A 24,146-nucleotide genomic window follows, 5' to 3' on the forward strand; every position below is an offset into this window, starting at 1 on the left:
AAATTTGCATGTGCCATATCTAATGTACGAAATAAATTTCTCTTTTGTGTGCTCTACCGCTCTCAAGGCGGTGAAGGGTAGCCAATATTTTCCATGCTAGATGTGTTATTCTCACAATGAATGTTTATTCACTTGTCATTGCACGAGAGTACGACAAAAGTATTAGGGATGCCCAGTCCCGAAATGAAAAATGAATTTACTTTGTGTTGTCAAATAATAAATTCCTTGGAAAGTGTTGGTATGGAGGGCACCCGTGGATACGGTTAGCCATGGAAAGTGAAAGTTATGGTGGAAAAAGGAATAAACTTTATTTTCTATTTGGGAACCGCCTATGATGTATCTAGCATGGAAAGTGTTGGGATGCTCCAAGTCATTTTCGTTCGTGGGAAAAGTATGCCTCTCAAAAATAATTTTTATCTCTCAATTTAAGCTTTGAGCTTTGGCACCTCTACAAATCACTACTTCCCTCCGTGAAGGGCCTTTCTTTTACTTATGCAATTTTTTTTTGAACTTGTCTCCATCTTCTCTTATAAAGCACCAACTAAGGGGCAGTATGATCGTATTTGAGCATTGGGTGTAGCTAATATTCGAGTGTGTTTCATGAATGGATCAATGATTTAGCATGACGGGCTAGGGATAACTTACTTTAGTGTTGATATTTTGAAACACGTGGTTGCTTGTTGGTATGCTTGAGTATTAAAGTCTTCATGTCAAAACTCGACTATTGCTTTCAATCATATAAAAGTCCATATGTCCATGCTATAAAGAAAAGAAAAGTGATGAACATGTGAGGCAGCATTCCACATCAAAAATTCTGTTTTTATCATTTACCTACTCGAGGACGAGCAGGAATTAAGCTTGGGGATGCTGATATGTCTCCAACGTATCTATAATTTTTTATTGTTCCATGCTATTATATTATTGTTCTTGGATGTTTTACAATCATTTTATATCATTTTTTGGTACTAACCTATTGACATAGTTCCCAGTGCCATTTGTTGTTTTCTGCATGTTTTTTACATAGCAGGAAATCAATATCAAACGGAGTCCAAAATGCAATGAAACTCCTGGAGGATTTTTTGGCTAGAAGACATCCAGTGTGCCAAGGAAGCACCTGGGGGTGGCTCGAGGGGACCAGCACCCACCAGGGCGCGCTAGGAGGCCCAGGCGCGCCCTGGTGGGTTGTGCCCACCTCGGGTGCCCCCTGAACCGCCTCTTTGCTCTATAAATACCCCAATATTCCACAAACCCTAGGGGAGTCGAAGAAAATCAATTCCAGCCGCCGCAGAGTCCAGAATCACCAGATCCAATCTAGACACCATCATGGAGGGGTTCACCACTTCCATTGGTGTCTCTCCGATGATGCGTGAGTAGTTCTTTGTAGACCTCTCTCTCTCTCTCTCTTGATGGCTTCCTCTCTCTCTTGATTATCAATACAATGGTCTCTTGGATATCCATATGATGTAAGTCTTTTCGCGGTGTGTTTGTTGGGATCCTATGAACTTTGAGTTTATGATTAGATCTATGTTTTTGTCCATGAAAGTTATTTGAGTCTTCTTTGATCTCTTATGTGCATGATTTCTTATAGCCTCGTATTTCTTCTCCGATATTTGGGTTTTATTTGGCCAACTTGATCTATTTATCTTGCAATGGGAAGAGGTGCTTTGTAGTGGGTTTGATCTTATGATGCTTGATCCCATTGACAGAAGGGGAACCGACACGTATGTATCGTTGCTACTAAGGATAACAAGATGAGATCTATATCTCCACAATAGATAAACAGATCTTGTCTACATCATCTCATCATTCTTATTGCATTACTCCATTTTCTCATGAACTTAATACACTAGATGCATGCTGGATAGTGATTATTGTGTGGAGTAATAGTAGTAGATGCAGGCAGGGGTCGGTCTACTAATCTTGGATGTGATGCCTATATAATGATCATTGCCTGGATATCGTCATGATTATTCTAAGTTCTATCAATTTCCCAACAGTAATTGTTTTCCCACCGTTTGCTATTTTTCTCGAGAGAAGCCACCAGTGAAACCTACAGCCCCCGGGTCTCTTTTCATCATATTTGCCTTTGTGATCTATTTTCCCTTGCATTTATTTTCAGATCTATTAAACAAAAAATACAAAAATACCTTGCTGCAATTTATTTGTTCTGCGATCTATTTATCCTATCTACCACTTTTACCTCACGTTATTTGCCTATCTTGAGGCACCGTACCCTGAAGGGATTGACAACCCCTTTAACACGTCGGGTTGCGAGTATTTGTTATTTGTGTGCAGGTGTTGTTTACGTGGTGTGAGGAGGTTTTCCTACTGGTTCGATAACCTTGGTCTCATCACTGAGGGAAATACCTACTGTCGCTATACTGCATCATCCCTTTCTCTTTGGGGAAATACCGACGTAGTTCTAGCAGACATCATTGTGTGATGCGATTTAGGTCGTCAGCGTCCGGAGACTGGACATAGGTGCCTTGAAAGTTCGCTCGAAAAGCGTCCTCAAGCTCTTGCCAACAACCTATAGAGTCTTCGGGCAGGCTAATCAACCAGTGTCGAGCTTGAGCTTTAACCTTTAGTGGCAGCTATTTGATGGCGTGGAGGTCATGTCCTCACGCCATGTGAATGTGCAAGAGGAAATCCTCTATCCATATGGTTGGGTCTGTGGTTCTGTAGTATGGTTCAATGTTCACGGGCTTGAAGCCTTCTGGCAATTGGTATAGCATTACCCTCTCTGTGAAGCACAGGGGGTGTGTGGCGCCCCAAAATCGGGCTACATCATGTTGGAGGTCTTCGGCCATCCGAGTCCGATGATGCTCCCGAACTCTATCGTTTCGGTCCAGCCCATAGTAATATTATTCCCGGTGAGTGGGCGGGTATTCCTTGGGTTTGTAGATGGACCTGGTACGGCCTTCTTGAGCTTCTAGATCGTGACGGAGGTCGTACTCATAGGCGGGCCACACTTGATCCTTACCATAACGGCGAGGTGGGGCGACGCGGTGTTCGGCCACGTCAGCTTCTCTATCCCGCCCTCTAGGGGCCGGTCCGGCTATTCGGCGCATGACTATGTCGGTTGCGTTGGCTCTACGGCCTCGTCGTTGAACCATGACAACAATCTTCGCTTGGGATAGCTTTTGATTGGTTGTTCGTGTCCATACCCTTCTTCGACGGCTAGGACTTTGGTCCCTCGATCGTTGAGGGTGTCCTGTTTGGCCTTGATTTTGCGCTTTTGTTTCTTCAGGCTGCGGGCGGTGGCTAGAAGCCTCCGCTTGAACCGTTCCTGCTCCAGCGAGTCTTCGGGGATGATGAAATCGTCATCCCCGAGACTGGCCTCTGAAGGAAATATGCCCTAGAGGCAATAATAAAGTTATTATTTATTTCCTTATTTCATGATAAATGTTTATTATTCATGCTAGAATTGTATTAACCGGAAACATAATACATGTGTGAATACATAGACAAACATAGTGTCACTAGTATGCCTCTACTTGACTAGCTCGTTAATCAAAGATGGTTAAGTTTCCTAACCATAGACATGAGTTGTCATTTGATTAACGGGATCACATCATTAGGAGAATGATTGGATTGACTTGACCCATTCCGTTAGCTTAGCACTTGATAGTTTAGTATGTTGCTATTCCTTTCTTCATGACTTATACATGTTCCTATAACTATGAGATTATGCAACTCCCGTTTACCAGAGCAACACTTTGTATGCTACCAAACGTCACAACGTAACTGGGTGATTATAAAGGAGGTCTACAGGTGTCTCCGAAGGTACATGTTGAGTTGGCGTATTTTGAGATTAGGATTTGTCACTGATTGTCGGAGAGGTATCTCTGGGCCCTCTCGGTAATGCACATCACTATAAGCCTTGCAAGCAATGTAACTAATGAGTTAGTTACAGAATGATGCATTACATGACGAGTAAAGAGACTTACCGGTAACGAGATTGAACTAGGTATTGAGATACCGACGATCGAATCTCGGGCAAGTAACATACCGATGACAAAGGGAACAACGTATGTTGTTATGCGGTTTGACCGATAAAGATCTTTGTAGAATATGTAGGAGCCAATATGAGCATCCAGGTTCCGCTATTGGTTATTGACCGGAAACGTGTCTCGGTCATGTCTACATAGTTCTCGAACCCGTAGGGTCCACACGCTTAAAGTTACGATGACAGTGATATTATGAGTTTATGAGTTTTGATGTACCGAAGGTTGTTCGGAGTCCCGGATGTGATCACGGATATGACGAGGAGTCTCGAAATGGTCGAGACGTAAAGATCGATATATTGGACGACTATATTCGGACATTGGAAGTGTTCCGGGTAGTTTTGGAGAAAACCGGAGTGCCGGAGGGGTTACCGGAACCCCCCAGGGGAGTATTGGGCCTTAGTGGGCTTTAGCAAAGAGAGAGGGCAGCAGCCCAGGAGGTCGTGCGCCCCCTCCCATGAGGGGTCCGAATTGGACTAGGGGAGGGGGGCACCCCCCCCCCTTTCCTTCTCCTGTTTCCCTCTCTTTCCTTCCCCCTTCCCTCTTCCTAGTTGGACTAGGAAAGGGGAGTCCTACTCCTACTAGGAGGAGGACTCCCCCCTCCTTGGCGCGCCCCAAAGGGCTGGCCGGCCTCCCCCCCTTGCTCCTTTATATTAGGGGGTAGGGGGGCACCTCTAGAGACAACAATTGATCTCTTGATTTCTTAGCCGTGTGCGGTGCCCCCCTCCACCATAGTCCTCCTCGATAATATTGTAGTGGTGCTTAGGCGAAGCCCTGCGATGGTAGAACATCAAGATCGTCACCACGTCGTCGTGCTGACGGAACTCTTCCCCGACATTCTGCTGGATCATAGTACGGGGATCGTCATCGAGTTGAACGTGTGCTAGAACTTGGAGGTGCCGTAGTTTCAGTGCTTGATCGGTCGGGCCGTGAAGACGTACGACTACATCAACCGCGTTGTTCTAATGCTTCCGCTTTCGGTCTACGAGGGTACATGGACAACACTCTCCCCTCTTGTTGCTATGCATCACCATGATCTTGCGTGTGCGTAGGATTTTTTTTGAAATTACTACGTTCCCCAACAGCCTCCTCTTCAGAGAGTGGGAGGTACTTGATATCTTCGGAGTCATCGGGGTTTTCTGGGTTGAACGGGTCCTCCTGCCCCGTGGGGTCATCCTGAGGATGTTTGTTAGCTGCGGTTCCGACAAGGTCATCCGTATTATTCGTGGTGCCGTTCTCCGCAGAGCCCATATTGCTCTATGTCTTTGAGGTGGCTTTGATCGACGGTGCTATCTTTGGCGCTTGGGCGGCTCATCTCCGGGCTTGTCTTTTTCCTGATTAGGAGTGCCATCGCCATCCTTGGGGGTGTCCACCATGTGAATATCGTAGGTGGACTTGGCCGACCATCAGCCGGTGACATGGCTGGGGGGGAGGGGGGTAACATCGGTATTAGCCGTGGCTCCGCTATCCTCGTCCATGTATTCGACATTCTCCGAATTATAATCTAGCATATCAGTTAAATCATAGACAGTGGCTACCAAGTGGGTGGTGGGTGGGATGTAAAATTCCCTGTGGTACGCCTCGAAGGGTTGATGTTGTGGGCAGAGGACAGGTCCTCCTGGATGGTCATTTTCTAGATTCGTTCTAGCGCCTCATTTAACATAGAGAGGGTCACCAAATTTGAGGGCTCTAGGACTAATTCTGTTGTAACGGGGTGGGGCGCAATCAGTGCCCTGGCCGGTCCTTGGTTTCCATAGGCCAAGCTAAACTCGGGGTATGGTGCCGAATCCTTGAGAGTGTGCGGATTGTCACTTGGGACTAAGGACGAGCCTTGGTTTTTGCATGAGGTTTCCACGCCGGGATTCGAGATCAAGCTGCTTCGGGCCAAGGGTGACCCCTGGCCATCTATTGCCGACTCATCGCAAGGGCTTAAGGCCAGAGGAGAGTTGTGACGGAAAGGTTCGGCCGAGATTGACTCTTGGCCTCCGCCTCTTGATTCTGCCTCAAATGTCGAGCATAGGCCCTCCGCAGACATGACATATCCGGCGAAGGTTGAGTTTGACCCCTGTTTGAAGCAGAGCCCTCCTGGCTCGAAGTTGTTCGGAGGGCGGGGGCCGATCTATAGACTGGATCGGAGGGCGACTCCAGAGAAGGAATGGCGAGGCATGCAAGGGTGCGGGAGGGGGTAGTGAATCAGGCGAAGACCAGATCACCCCGCCTGTCTGCAACGTATTCCAGATTACTGAATCGAATTCGGTGTTCAGGAGTGAAGTTGTCGATCTAACCCAAATGACTAGTTAGATCGGCATGCAGCACGATGATGCCGAACGTGAAGAGTTGACCAAGGACAAAGAAGTCCCCAGATCCGATGCCTTCTCTTATGATCAGGCGAGCACCGATCCTTTGGGCTTCCCCACAGCGGAACTCTCAAAGAAAGCACCAATGTCGGTGTCAAAACCGGCAGACCTCGGGGTAGGGGGTCCCGAGCTGTGGAGCTGGGATCGATGGGGAACAGGACGACATACACAGCGTTTACCCAGGTTCGGGCCCTCTCGAAGAGGTAATACCCTACGTCCTGCTTGATTATATTGGATGTATAGTATGCTTTACAGAGTAGATCTACCTGGATATCAGCACGAGCTAAACCCTAATGTGAAGAGGTGATGAATATAGCTCTGGCCCTAAATACTACAACCCTCGGTTTATATAGACACCAATAGGGTTAGGGTTATCGGAGATATATTACAATAAGGGAGAAAGAGATCATGTCTATCCTTATCTTGGAGGACACACCACGGCTTCATAGATCTCCCATCGCTACGCGGATTTACCAGTCCGGCCCATATTCAATGGGCCGACACCCTGAGGACTCCTTAGTCCATGACTCCCTCACTCCCTAAGTTAATAAGGGCAATGTCGACAAAGCTAAGCGAGACCACACAAATGGAGAAAAGCTTCGGGAATCTAGCCTCAAAGGGTTCGTCGGACGCCCACCCATCAAACCAAAACAGGGTCAACGACCCCATCACCACCGAGACCGAGGACCTATGTACAGCATTGAAGGAGCTGAATGATGGATTGCCGGAACAGGGAGCCTCCCGCGCGTGGGCAAAACACAAGTGGTTGACCGTGGAGGTATTTCGCCTTGATATTGCCCAACACTACTAGGGAAAACCCTAGTAGTAGCGCTTGTTTTGTAGCTAGCAGTAGCGCTTGTACAAGCGCTACCACTAAGGCGCTACAACTAACTGTTTGCAGTAGCGCTGCAAAGCGAGCACTACTGTTGTACCTAGTTACCAGTAGCTCTTTTCTCGGAAAGCGCTATTGATAATAGTAAGTAGCAGTAGCGTTTCTTTTGAAAAGCGTTGCTGCTAACTTTTCCTGTATTTTTGAAAATACAGCTTATTTTTGTTGTGGTTTTATATACAATACTTTCATCATATGATTTTATGACCATGATTAGTTATTATATATAACAGTGGGTGAAATGAACCTGGAGTAAATTCAAGCTGAGGCAACATGTGGTGCATGTCGAAAGTACTACTAATCCAAACTTGATCTAGGTTGGATTAGTAGTACTTTTGATGTGCACCACATGTTGCCTCCACTTGAAAGTAATCCATGTTCATTTCAACTACCGATATATATATAATAAGTCATCATGCTCATATAACGACTTAGCATCATGCATCATCGATCATAATAATAAATAACTCATCATTGGTATCATAATAACAAGTCCTACTCATCATCATCGATCATACAACTTCTACTCGTTATCATAATAACAAGTCATACTCATCATCATCATAGTCATCTAACCGACCCTACTTAATTTTTCTTAGCACATGATCATGAGTATTAGCTAGGACCTAAATACCCTTTGTAAGGTAAAATAGCATAAAACAAGATAGGCCCTGACTCTCCATTATGGAGAATGGAGATTATCCTGTCTCCAATTCTTGCCCTTCACACAATGTTGCTTCCAAGTAGCTCCCTACGATTGACCATAAATTTTTTCCAATATTTGATTGTCATGTTTTCATCGGTTTTAGAAATCCGGTATGAATAGCAGTGATGCATAGGATGAACTGCGCGTAAGTTCATAACATCAAGGCGACCACTCAGAAACATCAAATGAGGCACATAATCCTTCAGGATTTTCTGTTGAAAAACATAGTAATAACTTCAGAGTTAGCAATGTAGTTGAGTTTTAAAAGAATTTATTCAAAAGATGCACGAATGTCGTAATACTAAAAAATCTTACCATGACATCTCTAGGGATGTTACCGTAGTTCAACACGTGCACTAGTGGCACATATTGACCATAATATGGAGGAGTTTGATAATACATATTGTAATTCTCAAGATCAGTACAAAATGCGACCAGATGATTTTTCTCCTGATAAGTTAACTCAGAGCCATCGGTGTAGTAGGTTCTGTCTACCATCTTCCGCACATTCTTTGAAGAATGAAAATAAGCTATCAATGGAAATAAGCTGTCAACTATTTCGAAATAAACTATATAAATTACTTAATAACTATGTTGGATAAACTCACATAGCGGTAGAATTGGAAGTGTATCAATAAGGACCCAAATATCCAAATTGTCTTCCTCGATGTCAGGATCACCAAGATCCGTGGTGACAAGCATACCCTCATGAAAATCATACATCTTGCAAAGTGCTTCCCAATTCGGGCAACCAAAATGGGATATGCTCTCAGAATTGTGTAGATTTACATCAAAATCCATACCATGATGGGTCCTTAGGTGAATTATCTTTGTTTCCATACTTTCATGATCCTCAAAATCCATCCTCTGCAAGGCATAGCGTCTTGCATGGCATGGGATAAGCTAGTCGAATTGTGAAAGACAAAAATTACACGTTGAAGTAGCAGAAATTGTGCTTAATTCCGAAAAAAACACTTGTCGTCATTGCATACCATTTCAACATTGAAGGTCTCATGGAGCTTAATGTTGAAGCACCGACCTTCGTCCAGGTGAGGCCTATTGCACAGACCCCGGTCGTCACCGCACCAGTCGCACTCCCCCAGGAGACTTTCGTCGTCCGACGACGACATTTCCTAGGTTCATAATTCAAAGATTAAACTTCTACAATTAAATATATGGACTACAAAAACTATATTAGATCATTATTATTCATCACGGGTTGACTATCGGTCTGCCGAGTCTTTTCTTGAAAACTCTCAGCTGACGTGGTGTATACTTTCGACCGTTGGTGATGATCACTCCTCCTTTCATCCCCGAGTGCATTACACCAAAATGTCTAGCACACGGGAACGAAGGAGAAGTGACCCCCACGACAATAGTCGGGATTTTTCGTCCTCTCATATATGGTGGAGACTCTCCCTCACTGATTCCTCTCTGACATTTGCGGCCGTCGATGATGGTCGTTACCCCTCCTTCCCCTAGTTTATAACAAGGGTCTAGCACAAGGAGAAGAAGGAGAAATGACCCCCACGACAACAGTCAGGATTCTTCGTCCTCTCTCATATATGGTGGACACACTCCCTCAGTGATTTTTCGACCATCGGTGATGGTCGTTATTCCTCCTTCCCCTAGTGCATAACAAAGGTCTAGCACAAGGAGAAGAAGGAAAAAACGAGCCCCATGACAACAATCGGGATTCTTATTCTCTCATATATGGTGCCTCTATATAATTAAAGTCAACCCGAAATGTCGTTTAATTATCTTTCTAGAAAATCCAGGTCACTCGACATTTCCTACATATTCTAGCACAAGTCATGCCAAAATTCACGGAAAAATTCAGCATGACCTTTGCTAAGAAAGGACATGTTGAGCGCCTGAAATTTGCCGGAACAGAAATTAATATACACTCCAGCAAAACATAGGCCACTCGGATGTGTTACCTGCTAACATGGACGACTACTTGGGCAAGCACATATCCTATTTGAGCAACACAAGATATACATGTTTATATCTACATCATTTCAATGGTTGAAAATATGAACAAAAACATTTCAAAATATCTTACAGGACTCATATTGACATGGAAATTTGGCTAGTCTCACCTCGAGGTCGGAGGGGGTCGGTGACGGGGACAACATCGGGGATGAGTGGAGGGGCTCCTTGATTTATGCAAAAACAAAAACTCTATCAGCTATCAACTAATCAAATGCATACGCCTTGCATAGTGCTCTCCAGTTTGAGCATTCAAAATAGGAGTACTTCTCCAATTTGGGCATTCAATAAGAAAAACCAAATTATAAAATAAATTAGTATTCAAATTAGCATGCATTCAATAAAAAACTAAATCATCTCTTGCATCCGTACATCGTCGAATATTATCACTAATACATCTCAAACAGTATCATACATATAACATCACTAATACAGCTAAAACCCTAGCGAACGACGGGTATCGGCACGAGTGGTGGACACCCAAAGAGAAGGAACCATCGCATGATAATAACTCCAGTGAGATCCCTGAAGAACCTGCCAGGTATTGGAGAACCTGCCCTCCAACGCAACCATGTAGCGACGGACGTGCTCGTCCTCCTCACTCACACGGTGACGTACCACCTCCGCGGGGTCCTCAAGCCTCCGCACTGTCACTGGCCCACGCGACCGCCACCAAAGAAGGTTCGGGTGAACGATGGGTTGGCTCCTCACCAAGTTGCACGCCCCGGAAGGTAGCACCTCCCAGTACCAGCCCGGCGGAGCCCAGTCTCGGACATGGCCCCTCTGATCAAGCAGGCCTCCTCCGCCGAGTCGACGACAAGGATGCGGGATATGCATCGTTGACGTCGATGCGAGAATAATTGCTTTAACTAAAAAAACAAATGTGACATGTTGAACATGGTTCGATCATAACTAGAGTTCACACTACATTATTCTAAGAGTAAACACCTAAAATACCTAAATTATATTAACTACACCTAAATAAAAACCTACATTTTGAACATGGTTCGATCATAACTAGCTAGGGTTCATACTACATTATTCAAAAATTGAACACCTAAGATCATAACCTACTACATTATTCTAAGATTTAACCTAAATTTTTCGACTACCTAGGGTTAAAAATTAACTAGGGAGGAGGAGGGAGGAGGGAGGAGGAGTACCTCTCGGTGGAGGACGGCCGGCGCAAGGGGGGGGAGGGGGCCTAATACGTCTCCAACGTATCTATAATTTTTGATTGTTCCATGATATTATATCATCCATATTGGATGTTTTATATGCATTTGTATGCTATTTTATATGATTTTTGGGACTAACCTATTAACCTAGAGCCCAGTGCCAGTTTCTGTTTTTTCCTTGTTTTTGAGATTTACAGAAAAGGAATACCAAGCGGAGTCCAATTGACCTGCCAATTTACGAAGATTTTTGATGGACCAGTAGAAGCCTTCGAAGCAAAAGAGTTGGGCCAGAAGAGTCCCGAGTCATCCACGAGGGTGGGGGGCGCGCCCTACCCTCCTGGTAGCGTGCCCCTACCTCGTGGATGACTTGGTGACCCCCCCCCCCGACGTGAAACCGACGCGAAAAATTCCTATAAATACAGAAACCCCCGAAAAGAAACATAGATCGGAAGTTCCGCTACCGCAAGCCTCTGTAGCCACCAAAAACCAATCGGGACCCTGTTCCGACACCCTGCCGAAGGGGGAATCCATCACCGGTGACCATCTTCATCATCCCAGCGCTCTCCATGATGAGGAGGGAGTAGTTCACCCTCGGGGCTGAACGTATGTACTAGTAGCTATGTGGTTGATCTCTCTCTCTCTCTCTCTCTCTATCTATCTCTCTATAATAGCATCATAAGATCCAACTATAATAGCAAAGCTCGCGATACATCAAGATTGTGCCATAGAGAGGGCACGAGAGAGAGAGAGAGAGAGAGAGAGAGAGAGAGAGAGATCAAACACATAGCTACTAGTACATACCCTCAGCCCCGAGGGTGAACTACTCCCTCCTCATCATGGGGAGCGCCGGGATGATGAAGATCGCCACCAGTGATGGATTCCCCCTCCGGCAGGGTGCCGAAACGGGCTCCCAAGAGGTTTTTGGTGGCTATAGAGGCTTGCGGCGGTGGAACTCCCGATCTATTGTGTCCTTTGATGGTTTTAGGGTATATGGGAATGTATAGGCGAAAGAAGTCATTCGGGGGAGCCTCGAGGGGCCCACGAGATAGGGGGGCGCGCCCAGAGGGGGTGGGCGCGCCCCCCACCCTTGTGGCCACCTCGAAGCTTCCTTTACTTCAACTCCAAGTCTCCTGGATCACGTTCGTTCCAAAAATCACGCTCCTGAAGGTTTCCTTCCGTTTGGACTTCGTTTGATATTCCTTTTCTTCGAAACACTGAAATAGGCAAGAAAACAACAATATGGGTTGGGCCTCCGGTTAATAGGTTAGTCCCAAAAATAATATAAAAGTGTATAAAAAGCCCGTAAACATTCAAAACAGATAATAAAATAGCATGAATGCTTCATAAATTATCGATACGTTGGAGACGTATCAGCATCCCCAAGCTTAATTCCTGCTTGTCCTCGAGTAGGTAAATGGTAAAAGAAAGAATTTATAAAGTGTGAATGCTAGAAGGTGCACAAGTTTGATCAATGATAATTTTAATCACCTTTTCTAGCATGATTATATGTCATAACAGTAGTTCATCTCATAAAACTTCTCAAGATCAAGTAACAAGCTATTCACATGTTAAAGCATAGACCATAAACTTTCTTGAAAACTAGCAAACTTCATTCTCAATCACCAAACAATTACAATTCATCTTATTTTCAGGAAGGGTCTATGTCAGAGCTTTCATTTAGCAAACTCCACATACTCAACTATCACATAGTCTTCTACAATTGCTAACACTCACGCAATACTAATGGTTATGGAGTTTCAATTGGACACTGAGAAAGATAGGGGCTTATAGTGTTGCCTCCCAACGTATTCACCTTTGGGTGATGTCAACAATAATAGTTCATGCTAACTTACATCCAATTGGATATATATATCAGGATCTTTCCAACATGAGGTGCTTGCCAAAGGATAAAATGAAAAAGGGAAAGGTCAAGATCACCTTGATTCTTGCATAAAGTAAAGGACATAAGGTAAAAGATAGGCCCTTCGCAGAGGGAAGCAGAGGTTGTCATGTGCTTTTATGGTTGGATGCACAAAATCTTAATGCAAAAGAACGTCACTTTATATTGCCACTTGTATATGGACCTTTATTATGCAGTCTGTCGCTTTTATTGCATCCATAACAAGATCGTATAAAGCTTATTTTCTTCACACTAATAAATCATGCATATTTAGAGAGCAATTTTTATTGCTTGCACCGATGACAACTTACTTGAAGGATCTTACTCAATCCATAGGTAGGTATGGTGGACTCTCATGGCAAAACTGGGTTTAAGGATATTTGGAAGCACAAGTAGTATCTCTACTTGGTGCAAGGAATTTGGCTAGCATGAGGGGGAAAGGCAAGCTCAACATGTTTGAATGATCCATGACAATATACTTTAACTGAGATGTGAGAAAACATAAACCATTACGTTGTCTTCCTTGTCCAACATCAACTCTTTAGCATGTCATACTTTAATGAGTGCTCACAATTATAAAAGATTTATAGGATAATATATTTATATGTGAAATCTCTCTTCCTTCAATATTGTTTCATGAATTGTTCAAATGACCAATACAGTGCTTGCTAACCTTCAATAAATTTACAACCTCTACTTCTTAGATGTGAAGTCATTACTCCTAACAGGATAAGCAAATGAGACATATATAATTTCAGATTTATGACATTCAACTCATTCAACCATTTACTCATAGGATATAAGTGAAGCACACGAGTAAGTGACAAACTACTCCAAAAAGATATAAGTGAAGATCAATGAGTAGCTAAATAATTATGTAACTACGTGAAGACTATCTCTCATTTAAGAATTTCAGATCTTAAGTACTTTATTCAAGCAGCAAGCAAAACAAAATAAAATGACATTGCAAGGATAGTACAACTCATGTGAAGAATCAAAAACTTAGGCTCAACCGATACTAACCGATAGTTGTTGAAGAAAAAAGGTGGGATGCCTACCGGGGCATCCCCAAGCTTAGATGCTTGAGACTTCTTGAAATATTATCTTGGGGTGCCTTGGGCAACCCCAAGCTTGAACTTGTGTGCCTCCTTAATTCCTCTCATATCATGGTTTCTCCTTTTATCAAACGCATCATCCACACCAAACTCAACAAGAACTCGTGAGATAGGTTAGTATAAACCAATGCAAAACCTTATCATTTTCTATTGTAACAAATAACTAAAATTATTATTCAACATTCCATACTAAATGCCTCTGCATATTTAATACTCCTATCCTCAAATAGAATCATTAAACAAGCAAACATATGCAAACAATGCAACCATAACAGCAATCTGCCAAAACAGTATAGTCTGTAAAGAATGCAAGATTCATCATACTTCCCTAACTCCCAAAATTATGAGAAAAATACTACACTGTAGAATATTTATCAGAGCTCATTATGCAAAAAATTTCAACATTATATCATTCTCTGGCTTTTCTAGGGAATTTTTGCAACATCGGTAAACTTTCTGTTTTCAAAAAGCAACATGTATACTAGCAAAATAAGCATGGCAAAGGCTATCCTTGACATTTTTATTGAAAATAAAGATGAAAAACATTATTCTAAATAAAATCAAGCTAATACTAACAAAAGAAAATGACACGCCAAGCAAAACAAATATCATGTGGTGAATAAAAATATAGCTCCAAGTAAAGTTAACCATGAACGAAGACGAAAGAGGGGATGCCATCCGGGGCATCCCCAAGCTTAGGATTTTTGTTGTCCTTGAATATTACCTTGGGGTGCCTTGGGCATCCCCAATCTTAGGCTATTTCCACTCTTTATTCCATAGTCCATCGAATCTTTACCCAAAACTTGAAAACTTCACACCACAAAACTCAACAGAAAACTCGTAAGCTCAGTTAGTATTAGAAAATAACTCACCACTTAGGTACTGTTGTGGACTCATTCTAAATTCATATTGGTGTTATATATACTGCAGTCCACCTTCTCCATGGTTCATACCTTCCGATACTACTCATAGATTCATCAAAATAAGCAAACAACACATAGAAAACGGAATCTGTCAAAAACAGAACAGTCTGTACTAATCTGTAACTCTAGAATACTTCTATAACTCCAATCTAAAAAAATAGTTCCACCTGACAAATTTGTGCAACAATCCATAGCAAAAAGTATCATGTCAAAATCACGTTTCAATAAGATTCTAGAAATTACTTAATGAGTGCAAAAGTTTCTGATTTTCACCAGGATCAACACAACTATCACCACAAGCTATCCTAAAGACTTTACTTGGCACTTTATTGATACAAAAGCTATAAAACATGACTACTAGAGTAGCTTAATCATGTGGACACACAAAAACAGTAGGGGTAAATATTGGGTTGTCTCCCAACAAGCGTTTTTCTTTAATGCCTTTCTAGCTAGGCATGATGATTTCAATGATGCTCACATAAAGGATAAGAAATGAAACATAATGGGAGCATTATGAAGAATGTGACTAGCACATTTAAGTCTAACCCACGTCCTATGCCTAGGGATTTTGTGAGCAAACAACTTATGGGAACAAGAATCAACTAGCATAGGAAAGCAAAACAAGCGAAGTTACCCTCTCGTTTAGGGTTTGTTGGCTCTGGCGGTGACTCCATCGCCGCTGAGAGAATCTTACCGGAGAATTGACCGCTGGCTGCCCACTTGCATCGGTCCACTGCCTGGGCGACAAAGGAGGGAACCGGACGGGATCATCTAAGATACTTTCACCATCTGCAGTTAAACCCTAGATGGCGGAATGAGCAGAATCATCGTCAGCGCGTTGGTCGGGGAAGAACCTTGAGGAGATGCTGCAACATCTGGATCTCCAAGATGATGAGCTCGATGATGTGCTGGTAGGGGAGGAAGAGGTAAAGAACTATGCAGCGGATGCTAGGTGGCTGGCGATCGCAAAGGTGAACACGTCCCGTACTTTTAGTCCGTTGGTGATGTTTGAGTGCATGAAGTCGATCTGGTCCCTTGCGCAAGTTCCTAAGTAAAGGGAGGCGGGCGAAAACTTATTGATCTTCCAAATGTGCTCTCGGCGATTGGAAGAAGGTGGTTCATGGCGGTCCTTGGCTATTCAGGGGGATGGGGATGCTGATTGAGGACTATGACGGCAAGAAGGAACCTACATCCTTCGAGTTTGATGGACTTTACGTGTGGGCGCAGATCCACAACATACCAGAATTATACCGCAAAGCAGAGGTTGTTGATCAACTAGCTCGCCGCATCGGGCGGGTGAAAGAAATCCAGCGCCCCCCGGTTATTTTATGAAGGATATTATGTTAGGGTTCGGGCAAAGGTTCTTGCGAACAAACCCTTGACACGGATCACACCCCTGAACGTAGTTGGAGAGGGCAGATTACTGCTTCCGGTCAGATACGAGAAGATTCCCTATTTCTGCAAAGTTTGTGGGCTCATGGGTCATAACCACGAGCAGTGTGGAGATGGAGTTTGGGAGGAGAAACACAAGCAGTGGGGTGGTTGGATGCTGGCACAGAGGAGGGAAATCGCACCGGAGCAACAAGGTGGCTGGGCTACTCGCGGAGGCCGATCAGGCGGAAGGGGCAGAGGTCGGTCTGGCCGGGGCAACCAAGCTCCCCGACAGCGCTCACCGCTGCGCAAGCGATCATCTCAGGACGCTGGTTTGGATAATGCAGAGGAAGAGGACGAGGTCACAAGCCCTCTCAAGGCTGGGGATGCCAGGGAGGTGATGAACGATGACCCAACAGTATGACGCAACCTGAACCTTGTCCTAACAGACAGCTCGGCTACTGCTGGTGGGGTGGAGAACGACAGGGCAGTTGTCATTCATGATACGGCCGCAATGGTAGTTCCGCCGCTACCCCCGACGTATGTGTCCCCTAGGGATGCCAAGAAAGCAAAGAAGGCAGGGTCACCGGTGAAGCAAGGAACAGAGAAGATGGCATTATTGGCGGGCTCCTTGTCGGAGCGCCACCAGGCCCAATGAAAATATTGTGCTGGAACTGCCGCGGGATAGGCGATCCCGCGACAGTTCGAGAACTCTGCGATCTCGTGGAGATTTGTTCGCCTACTATCCTTTGCTTAGTTGAAACTCAGTTGCAGAAGAGTCGTGTTGAGGGTCTTCGTTTTTCTTTAGGTTTTGATTTCAGTTTTGGTGTGGGAAGTAGTGGTCGAAGTGGAGGTATTTGTATCTTCTGGAAAAACTCGGTTGACGTTGCAATAAAAAAAATTGGAGTATCATGTGGATGCTTGGGTGTTGGAAACAGTAAAGGAACAATAGCGTCTTTCTTGCTTTTATGGTGAAGCAACGAGATCTCTCCGGTACAAAACTTGGAACACGATGAAAAGATTGAGGGGGGAGAGCACCCTCCCATGGATGTGCATTGGGGACTTTAATGAGATATTAAGGCCAGAGGAGCAGTTTGGGCCAAATGAGCGCGACAGTGCACAGATTGAAGGATTTAGAGAGGCTGTTGATGTCTGCGGTCTTGCTGATTTGGGCTACCGTGGGCTGGACTGGACCTGGGAGAAGAAAGTAGCAGGGGGACACTTCTGTAGAGTCCGGTTGGATAGAGCTTTGGGCTCGGCTGATTGGTCAAATCTTTTCCCTTTTGCAACAGTTGAACACCTAACTGCGGCAAAGTCCGACCATTGTCCTATATTGCTAGAGATGGAGCTTGCTGCCACAAGTGTCCGAGCAAAGCAGAAGTGTTTTAGGTATGAATGCAAGTGGGAATGTGATCCAAGATTTGGAGAAGTGGTTGCGGAAGCATGGAACTCTACAGCTAAAGCACAAACTGTCGGAGCCCTCTCTGAAAAATTGACCCACGTTGCGGGTTCCCTGCACAGATAGGGCCGATCTACTTTTGGGGCAGTCCGGTCGGAGCTACGATCTCTTCGCTCGCAGCTTGTGGAACTGCGCGCGCTGCCAGACCGTGTTGGCCCATCACAGGAAGAGGAGCGGGTTGAAGCCAGGATGGCCGAACTGTGTTTACGGGAAGAGATCATGTGGCGACAACGGGTGCGTATACAGTGGCTTGCGGAGGGAGACAGCAACACAAAAAAATTTCATAGGAAAGCCAGTGCAAGGCGAGCAAAGAACTGCATCACTGAACTCCAGCGTGCAGATGGCACGGTGTGTATGGATGAACATGAGATGGCGAGCATGGCCTCGAACTTCTATGGTAACTTGTATGCTTCCGAAAGCACGATTGGGATCGATGAAGTTTTGTCTCACATTCCACCTAGGGTGGATGGCGCCATGAACAGTTTGCTCAATGCTCCATATACTAATTCTGAAGTGAAAGCGGCCCTGTTTCAAATGTTCCCTACGAAGGCACCAGGACCCGACGGCTTTCCTGTGCATTTTTTCCAGAGGCATTTGGAGTTCTGTGGTGACGAGCTAACTGATATGGTGCTCCGTGTTCTAAAGGGAGAGGATTCCCCGGAGGAGATAAATCAAACGTTCATTGTTTTAATTCCTAAGATTGCAAGTCCAAAAAATTTAGGACAGTTTCGACCGATCAGTCTCTGCAATGTGATCTTCAAGATCGCATCTAAGGTTTTGGCTAATCGGCTCAAGCTATTTCTCCTCGATATCATCTCTGAGGAACAGTCTGTATTTGTACCAGGACGGCTTATCACCGACAATTTCATCTCTGCATACGAGTGTCTCCATTACATGAAGACAAGGAAGTTGAAGGGTAACCGCTTTTGTGCTCTGAAGCTCAACATGATGAAAGCCTACGACAGAATTGAGTGGAACTACCTTGAGCAGGTGATGCTAAAGTTGGGCATCAGTCCATGTTTCACTAAGATTGTTATGAGATGTGTTACTTCGGTGTCATTCTCTGTTTTGTTCAATGGCGAAAAGCAGGAGGAGTTCAGCCCATCACGGGGTCTTCGTCAAGGTGACCCAATATCTCCTTACCTATTTCTGTTGGCAGCCGAGGGGCTCTCTTGTTTGCTGAAGTCTGATGACCCGAACGAGAGAGTGGGGGGCATAAAGGTGGCAGCTAGTGCACCCGAGGTAAATCATTTGCTTTTCGCTAACGATAGTCTCCTTTTTTTCAATGCCACGCCTGAGATGGCGTCAAGGGTGGAATCGTTGCTGAAGCGCTATTGTGATGCCTCTGGCCAGCATATCAACAAGGATAAGTCCTCGATATTCTTTAGTAAGGGCTGTTCGGATGATTTGAAGAATGAAGTTAAATAGATTCTAGAGGTCCAGAATGAGCAGCTTTCAGATAGATACTTGGGCCTCCCATGTGATGTGGGGAGAGCCAAGGAAGGGTCATTCAGATACCTCAAGGATTGCATATGGAAGCATGTGCAAGGATGGATGGAAAAATCTCTATCTGCTGGTGGTAAGGAGGTGTTAATAAAATCCGTTGCGCAGGCAATACCCACTTACTCAATGGCTTGTTTCAAATTACCACGCCGTCTTTGTCAGCACATCAACAGTTTGTTGAGGAAATTTTGGTGGGGATCAAGGAAAGGAGAAAGAAGGAGAGCCTGGGTTTCTTGGGAAGTTATGTCACAACCTAAGTGCATGGGAGGTATGGGGTTTCGAGATATTGAGCTTTTCAACTTGGCGCTGCTCGCTCGTCAAGCGTGGCGACTCCTGACTCAACACGATTCTCTCAGTGCTCGAATTCTCAAGGCAGTGTACTACCCGTCCTCATCAATACTCGAGGTAGAAGTTGGTAAAAATCCATCACAAGTCTGGTGCTCCATCATTGAGGGGCGGGATGCTTTAAAGCTGGGTCTTCTGAAACGCATTGGTTCTGGAGAGGACACAAACATTTGGCAAGACAACTGGGGCCCTCGTGATTTCAAATTGTGGCCGGTCTGTCCAAGATCGCTTGACCCTCCACAACAAGTCTCAGAATTGATTGATCATGTCACTTTCACATGGAAACGTGCAACGCTCCAGGAACACTTGTATCCGATGGATGTGGAGGCTATTCTCAACATCCCTCTCAGCAGTAGAGTGCACGAGGACTTTTGGTCATGGCATTATGACCGAAAGGGACTATTTTCGGTAAGCTCAGCGTACAGGCTCCTCACCGCAACAAGCAGCAGCGAACTGACTGGCTCGAACATAGCGACTGGCACTCTAATGGAAAAGCAGACGGCCGTTCATGGGCACAGCTGTGGGGAGCGCAGGTTCCCTCCAAGGTGCGAGTCTTTGCATGGAGATTAGCAAAAACTTCCATACCAACAGGTGATGTTCGCAAGCATAGAGGTATGACCGAAACTGCTGAATGCTCGTTATGCCATGCTGCCGTTGATACATGGCGCAACTCTCTATTTGACTGCCATATGGCGCGCTGCGTGTGGGCTCTTGCTGATGAAGAAACCACTGACACTATCATATCCAATCGTACGGACGATGCAAAGTTGTGGATGTTTTGGCTGGTTAACACCCTACCAACGGAGGCTCTTGCACGGGTGCTTGTAACAATGTGGGCAATCTGGTGGGCGAGGCGTCGAGCAATTCACAACAACCAATTTCAGAGCCCTCTAAGCACTCATGTGTTCATAGATAAATTCATGGCGGAGCTTGACCAAATCCCGGAGCGAGGCGCACGGACTAGGGAGCTGCATGCACTTTCTGGGGACCTGCATGTAAGACGGAAGGACTTGCATGTAACTACCAGAGAAACAGCGGGGCTGGCCGCACAGCCTGCATGGCTACCGCCGGAGACCCATGAAGCGAAAATAAATGCGGACGGGGGTTTCTCCATAATTGGGGACAAAGGTGCTTCAGCAGCGGTCTGTTGAGACAAGCAAGGCAATTATCTGGGGGCCTCTGCCATCATCCATGAAGGTCTTCTAGATCCGGCAATTCTCGAAGCGCAAGCTTGCAGTGAGGCACTTGCTCTCTCCACAGACCTCCACGTCCGTTCCATTTGTGTGGCCTCTTACTGTCTTCAAGTTGTGACAAGGATAGCAGACGACTCCCCATGCAAGTTCTTCTCAATCCTGCAGGATATCAAGCATCAGCGGAAGGTGTTTAGTGATGTTAAGTTTGTTCATGAGAATAGGATTCATAATGGAGAGGCCCATGCCTTAGCTAGGGCTGCTGCATCTCTCCCTCCCGGGCGCCACGTGTGGCTTTCTTCTTTGCCCGATATCATCTGTATTCCCATGTTTTTGAACGTTTAATAAAGGATACCGATTTCTCTCAAAAAAAGGGAAAGGAAAACAAGCATAGCTTCAAGATTTTCAACACATAGAGAGGAAACTTGATATTATTGCAATTCCTACAAGCATATGTTCCTCCCTCATAATAATTTTCAGTAGCATCATGAATGAATTCAACAATATAATCATCAAATAAATCATTATTTTCATGATCTATAAGCATAGAAATTTTACTACTCTCCACATAAGCAAATTTATTTTCATGAATAGTAGTGGGAGAAAACTCAACAAAATAACTATCATGTGAGGCATAATCCAATTGAAAATTAAAATTAAGATGACAAGTTTCATGGTTATTATTATTCTTTATAGCATACATGTCATGACAATAATCATCATAGATATCAACTTTGTTCACATAATCAATTGGAACCTCTTCCAAAATAGTGGATTCATCACTAAATAAAGTCATGACCTCTCCAAATCCACTTTCATAATTATCACAATAAAATTCAACACCCTCCAAAATAGTGGGATCATTACTTCCTAAAGTTGACACTCTTCCAAATCCACTTTCATCAATATAATCATCACAAGTAGGAGGTATTCTATCATCATAATAAATTTGCATATCAAAACTTGGAGACTAAAAATATCGACTTCATTAAACATAGCATCCCAAAGCTTGTGGCTTTGCATATCATTAGCATCATGGATATTCAAGGAATTCATACTAACAACATTGCAATCATGCTCATCATTGAAAGATTCAGTGCCAAACATTTTAATGCATTCTTCTTCTAGCACTTGAGAACAATTTTCCTTTCCATCATTTTCATGAAAGACATTAAAAAGATGAAGCATATGAGACAACCTCAATTCCATTTTTTGTAGTTTTGTTTTATAAACTAAACTAGTGATAAAACAAGAAACTAAAAGATTCAATTGCAAGATCTAAAGATATACGTTCAAGCACTAACCTCCCCAGCAACGGCGCCAAAAAAGAGCTTGATGTCTACTTCGCAACCTTCTTCTTGTAGATGTTGTTGGGCCTCCAAGTGTAGAGGCTTGTAGGACAGTAGAATATTTCACTCAAGTGGATGACCTAAGTTTTATCAATCCGTGGGAGGCGTAGGATGAAGATGGTCTCTCTCAAACAACCCTGCAACCAAATAACAAAGAGTCTCTTGTGTCCCCAACACACCCAATACACTAGTAAATTTTATAGGTGCACTAGTTCGGCGAAGAGATGGTGATACAAGTACAATATGGATGGTAGATATAGGTTTTTTAATGTGAATTTATAAAAACAGCAAGGTAGCAAGTGGTAAAAGTGAGCGAAAACAATATTGCAATGCTAGGAAACAAGGCCTAGGGTTCATACTTTCACTAGTGCAAGTTCTCTCAACAATAATAACATAATTGGATCATATAAATATCCCTCAACATGCAACAAAGAGACACTCCAAAGTCACTAATAGCAGAGAACAAACGAAGAGATTATTGTAGGGTATGAAACCATCTCAAAGTTATTCTTTCTGATCAATCCATTGGGTTATTCCCATAAGTATCACAAACATCCCTAGAGTTCTTAGTAGAATAACACCTTAAGAAACAAGTCAACCAAAACCCTAATGTCACCTAGATACTCAAATGTCACCACAAGTATCCGTGGGTTTGATTATACGATATGCATCACACAATCTCAGATTCATCTATTCAACCAACACAAAGAACTTCGTAGAGTGCCCCAAAGTTTCTACCGGAGAGTCAAGAAAAAACGTGTGCCAACCCCTATGTAGAGATTCCCAAGGTCATGGAACCCGCAAGCTGATAACCAAAACATACATCAAGTGAATCAATAGAATACCCCATTGTCACCACGGGTATCCCACGCACCACATACATCAAGTGTTCTCAAATCATTAAAGACTCAATCCGATAAGACTCAATCCAATACAAGAGGTAGAGGGGGAGAAACATCATAAGATCCAACTGTAATAGCAAAGCTCGCGATACATCAAGATCGTGCCATATCAAGAACACAGGAGAGAGAGAGAGAGAGAGAGATCAACCACATAGCTACTAGTACATACCTTCAGCCCCGAGGGTGAACTACTCCCTCCTCATCATGGAGAGCGCTGGGATGATGAAGATGGCCATCGGTGATGGATTCCCCCTCCGGCAGGGTGTCGAAACAGGGTCCGATTGGTTTTTGGTGGCTACAGAGGCTTGCGGTAGCGGAACTGCCGATCTAGGTTTCTTTTTGGGGGGTTTCTGTATTTATAGGAATTTTTCGCGTCGGGTTCACATCAGGAGGGGGTCGCCGAGTCATCCACGAGGTAGGGGCAAGCTACCAGGAGGGTAGGGCGTGCCCCCCACCCTCGTGGATGACTCGGGACTCTTCTGGCCCAGCTCTTTTGCTTCGGAGGCTTCTACTGGTCCATCAAAAAATCTCCGTAAATTGGCAGGTCAATTGGACTCCGCTTGGTATTCCTTTTCTGTAGAACTCAAAAACAAGGAAAAAACAGAAACTGACACTAGGCTCTAGGTTAATAGGTTAGTCCCAAAAATCATATAAAATAGCATATAAATGCATATAAAACATCCAAGATGGATAATATAATATCATGGAACAATCAAAAATTATGGATACGTTGGAGACGTATTAGGCCTCCTCCCCCGCCGGCCACTCCCCCCCCCCCTGCGCCGGCCGTCCTCCACCGAGAGGTACTCCACCTCCCTCCTCCCTCCTCCTACCTAGTTAATTTTGAACCCTAGGTAGTTGAAAATTTTAGGTTAAATCTTAGAATAATGTAGTAGGTTATGATCTTAGGTGTTTAATTTCAGAATAATGTAGTATGAACCCTAGCTAGTTATGATCGAA

Source organism: Triticum dicoccoides, chromosome 7B (assembly GCF_002162155.2).
Source record: "Triticum dicoccoides isolate Atlit2015 ecotype Zavitan chromosome 7B, WEW_v2.0, whole genome shotgun sequence".
In the NCBI taxonomy this organism is placed as follows: Eukaryota; Viridiplantae; Streptophyta; class Magnoliopsida; order Poales; family Poaceae; genus Triticum; species Triticum dicoccoides.